This window comes from Gallus gallus, chromosome Z (assembly GCF_016699485.2).
Source record: "Gallus gallus isolate bGalGal1 chromosome Z, bGalGal1.mat.broiler.GRCg7b, whole genome shotgun sequence".
NCBI classification, from domain to species: domain Eukaryota; kingdom Metazoa; phylum Chordata; class Aves; order Galliformes; family Phasianidae; genus Gallus; species Gallus gallus.
Genome location: NC_052572.1, coordinates 25,063,240 through 25,068,288, shown reverse-complemented (window position 1 = coordinate 25,068,288; position 5,049 = coordinate 25,063,240).

Genomic DNA, 5,049 nt, shown 5'->3' with positions numbered 1-5,049 from the left:
CGTCCAAAGGCTCTTTGGAGGCTTAGCTGCCTGAGGATACCACTCCTGCATGGCCTATGGGCAGCCTCCTGCTAATCCCTCCTCGCTTTGCAGTGAGTCACGGTGAGTCTAGGCTCACCAGATTAGCTGAAATTGTTCTTCAGATGTCATTATGTTTCAGGAAGAAAAGAATATGTTGTTGCTGTGTTTGTGATGAAAGAAAATGTTCAGTGGTAGCCAAGACAGAAATCTTTCCTGAGTGAAAAGATGTCTCGTTTTAGAAACAAAAGCTCACAGCTATTTGCTTGGGCTGTGAAGTACAGCTCATCCACGGTGGAAAGCAGAGCATGCAAATCTGCAACCAAGAACACAATGGCTATAGAAAATGAAATGATGTATACCTGAGTCAAATTATTCAATGTAAGTAGGTAGACTGAATAGCTGGGGATGGGGAAGTCAGCTGCCCCCTCCCCCCCCCGCCCCCTCCACTCCACTCACCCCAAGGAAAGCAAATTGGATTTCTGTATGTTTTCATTTTCCAAATGTGTTGGTCCCTAATAATCTTAGCTTACCCAATACATAAAAGGTTTTGTTCCCAATCTTTTACGTTATCTTCTTGTCACTGCCTTTGGTTCAATAGATTCTGCTCATTTAAGCCTGGCGGATCAAAATGGGCTGTGTTTTGTCTGGCTGCCAGAGTTCACCTTCAGCTGATGCTAACAGTGATTGTGAAATTGATGTGTCTGTGTGTATGTGCTTGAATGTAAATGAGACCAAGAAGAATAAATATATGGCTAGATAAAAAAAAATACAGAGTCTTTCTGAAAACATCTCAGAGGAAGCCAGAGGGATTTTACGGTGATGATTAACAACTGGAGGAGATGGTACACCATGTGTCAAGCAGAGGAAACATGGAAAGAGAATAAAATCACAGTGTCAGTCTCTGAAAGGAGCTGGCAAATACTACGAAGGAGGAAAATTCATGCCAGCCCCATGAGCATGGTCTGCCCAAAGGGCATCAGGAAATGCTGATTTCCTGCTGGGCAAGTCCCAGCTACTCTGCTTGAAGCTGGCACCAAGCCCAAGGGCAAGCAGCTTGCGCAGGGATGCAGCAGGCAGCAAGCTGTGCTGTGCTGGGCACGGAAACACCCACCAAGCATTCACAGAAAGAGCGTGTTTTGGTGTTCTATTCATCCTCTCCCTCCTCCTCCTGCTCCTTCTTTTTCAATCTTCCTGACACAGTTACCTTCAGCCTCAGGCGCATCTCACACACATCAAAACAAAGTCCTCAGCCCAATGAGTCCAGTCTCAGTGGCTCATATGCTTGAAAACGTTTGAATTTCCTGTCAGTGTGGGTGTAGCCAGAAACTTTCTTTGGCTTTTTTTCTATGTTGGTAATTAAGATAGCACAGTGGTTCTTTGTAAAAAGGCGGCTTTCAAGACTCTCAGCAGATGAACAATTGAAATCGTACAGATGGTGCCCTGCAGATTTCTGTTCTTCCAGTGTTCATCAAAATATTCCAGGAATTCAAGCCTATGTTCCATCTATATACGGTCCCTTTCTATTTCCAGATCCTCCCGTGAAAATCTACAGACAAATAACAAATCATATTTCTAATAAATACAGGTATAGTCTTATTTAGGGTCTTTTTGAACAATATTATATTTCTTCTTCTTCTAAAGTAGACATTTATTTTTTGTGTCACTGATGACAACTGAATCTTTTCTGATTGGAAGATCCCAGTTCAAATATAATCGTTTGCTACATTTTGTCCAACAAAGATAGGTTCAGATGCTATTCTGAAATCACAGAATCACAGAATCATAGACTCACAGAATGGTTTGGGTTGGCAGGGACCTTTACTATCATCTAGTTCCAACCTCCCTGCTGTAGGCAAGGACACCTCCCTCTACATCAGGTTGCTCAAAGCCCCATCCAAGCTGGCTTTGGATGCTTCCAGGCAGGGTGCATCCACAACCTCACTGGACAACTTGTTCCAGTGTCTCAGCACCCTCACAGTAAGGAATTTCTTCCTAATATCCAGTGTAAATCTGCCGTCTTCCAGTTTAAAGTCATTTCCCCTCATCCTGTTGCTACATACCCTTATAAGAAGTCCCTCCCCAGCTTTCCCATAGGACCCCTTCAGATACTGGATGGCTGCTATAATGTCCCACCGGAGCCTTCTCTTCTCCAGGCTGAAGAACCCCAGCTCTCTCAGCCTGTCCTCACAGGGGAGGTCCTCCAGTCCTCTGATCATCTTTGTGGCCCTCCTCTGGACCTGCTCCAAGAGCTCCATGTCCTTCTTGTGTTGGGGGCCCAGAACTGGATGCAGTACTCCAGGTGGGATCTCACGAGAGCAGAGTAGAGGAGCAGAATCACCTCCCTGAATGGCTAAAATAGGTGACTGGAGAGATAAATTTGTGCGCACAACAGAAGTCAGTTCCTAAAATAGGAAAGGAAACCATTTTAGTCTCTCTTCATCGTAAGGCAGTGTTTGGATGCATGAGGCTGATGTAGCTTAGAGCTAAGATCTGAGGCTGAACTGAGACTTGGGCTTCGTCCTGTCAGAATTTCAAAATCTACTCTGTCAGATTTTATTCCAAAACAAAAACAACAGGGAAACTGCTGAATCTGTGAGAACGATGGCATCTTGAGAAGCAGCGAGTCTCATACTTTCTCCCATCTTGATCTATATCTAAATGAGAGATATACTAAAAGATTAAGGCTATAAATTCATGAATTTCTGATTCCAGTCCAGGTGTATTGTGTGTGTGTAGGAAAATAGAATGGATCTCCTTGAAGATCAAAGGTTTGGTTCTTTTCATTAAGGATAGCCCATGACAGCACAAAACACTATGTTGGTATAGAAGGGCATGCACTTATGCATATTACTCATATAAAGGAAGAATAATAAAATATATATGAACATTAATAGCATCTCATATAGAATATTAACTTCAGGCGTAATTGCAGCATAAATTTATTTCTTGCGTTGTTTAAATAAAATCTTCCTTATACAGAAGTCCTAAAAAAACTGTAATTCTTATCTCAGGTTAGGGTGTATACCAGCAGCCTCAACCTGTGTTGCTGGGAGCAATGGAGAAGAGAAGAGAGAAGAAGGTCTCAAAAAATTAACAGTCAACTCCGGGTCGCTACACATGCTTAATTGTGGAGTTGCGACACACACAGACTATATTGTTGCTTATAAAAAGCTGATACCGTCACTCTTTATTTGCCTCAACTTTTGATGTAGGCAGAACAATAATCTCCACACAGCTAGATAATTGCTTTTGCCAAAAAACTCTGAGGGCAAAGTCATCTCCTAATGACACTCAACTATCAGTTCATAGATGTTATCATAAAATTAATTAAGTTCCCTATGAGACGCCCATAACATTAATTTTGATGGCTGTCTTATTGATTGGCTCCTGAACTCCTTATTGTGCTGCCGTGACGAGGTCTCAGCCTGGCTGCATCAGGAGTGCTTTTGCCATGGGCTAGTTGCCAATCTCCGAGACAAAGCACTTTGAGAAGGTCAGGACCACCAAAGGCTGCTGAGGGCATGCTGGCCTTAGCGCCACTGAAAGAGGACTTCATTAGATTGAAAATAGTAAGTATGCTGAATTTCTCTTCATGAGGTTGTTATCTTGCTGATGATGAGTACGTTCAGGAGACAGGCTGTCTGTTCTTACCCCTCAAGGGGATTAACACTGAACTACTGTGGCCTGACACATAAAAAAAGAAATAGCTGAAATGAGGCAGAGAAGTGCTGTAAGAGGAGGGGGAGGCAGGAAGCTGTGTTCTCACCCACTCAGCCCCATAACCTAATTTATTTCTCCAAGATGCAAGGCGCTTGCAGCTCTTTGTTTCTTCAGTAGCAAGAGGCTCTGAAATGGAAAGAAAAGCCAGCAGAAGAGGTTTTCTACGTGTCAAGTACAGGGTACAGCTATGCTGTGCAACATAAGATGGCAGGGCTTGGGAAGCAGGAGAGGGCAGGACAAGCACTTGGGCAGCACCAGGCAGCACAGTGTGGTGCAGGCTCAGCTGCACTGTCTGGTGCTCACTCAAAGAATCATAGAATCACAGTATCATAGAATCAAAGACTCATTAGGGTTGGAAAAGTCTACTAAGACCATCTAGTCCAATCATCAACTCACAACCCACCTTGTCCCTAGTGTGGTGGGTCTGGAGCTTATCACATTACAAGCCCTAGCTTTTGGCAGGCTCTGCTGGTTTGGGCCATTGCTGTCTCCTCACCTGAGCTGCCATCTGAGCAGGTCGGGCATCTCCACTGCTGGTGCATCACCTGGCTCTGCCCCTCTGTGCTCCCAGTGTCTCAGGGGCAGTTACCTGCTCCATGCTGAATGTCTCTGCAAATGGTCAACTACAAAAGGCAGACTGTTAGGCCTAGTTCTGGGAGGGCTTCAGGACCCAGTGTTGAGAAGATGATTAACTGTTAGCCAAAAGCTGTCCTGTGCTTTTTCTCTCATATCTGTACACGGTCAGGTGTGCTCTTCAGATTATAATTTCAAGAAATTTCTTCATATATCATTCCCACTCAAGCTTGCCATGACACGTTCCACAGTCAGGTTGCTTCGCAGGATGCTCCTTATGATCCTCAGACAGTTAAGAGCAAGGAAAAGGTTTGCTTCTTTGTACATACTCTGATTATCCATTGTCAGCATGTATTGGTTTTCATGCCTACTGAACTTTTCCGAAGGAGCAGAAGACCACAGCCAGTCTGGAAATCAAGAAGCAGATGCCTGTTCGATGATACAGTTTGCAGGACAAAGGCAATTAATAAAGTAACCGGATGAGCAGTGACTCACACTGGCTGGAGGATGGTCAGTAGACCTGTAGATAACCTCAGAGTTTCCAGCATGAAATCAAGCTGTAGCAGAGCATCACTCTGGTCTGGATGCTGGTGTTGCCCACTGCTGCATAGCACTTCCAGGAACCCATATTTATAGCTGTTAGTAGCCATTTTCCATGGGCTGAGGACTTGGGTAAGGCACTTTGCAGTGTGGTTTGGGCCAGAAGAGTGGGTGCAGAAGGAGCTGAGTGAGAGG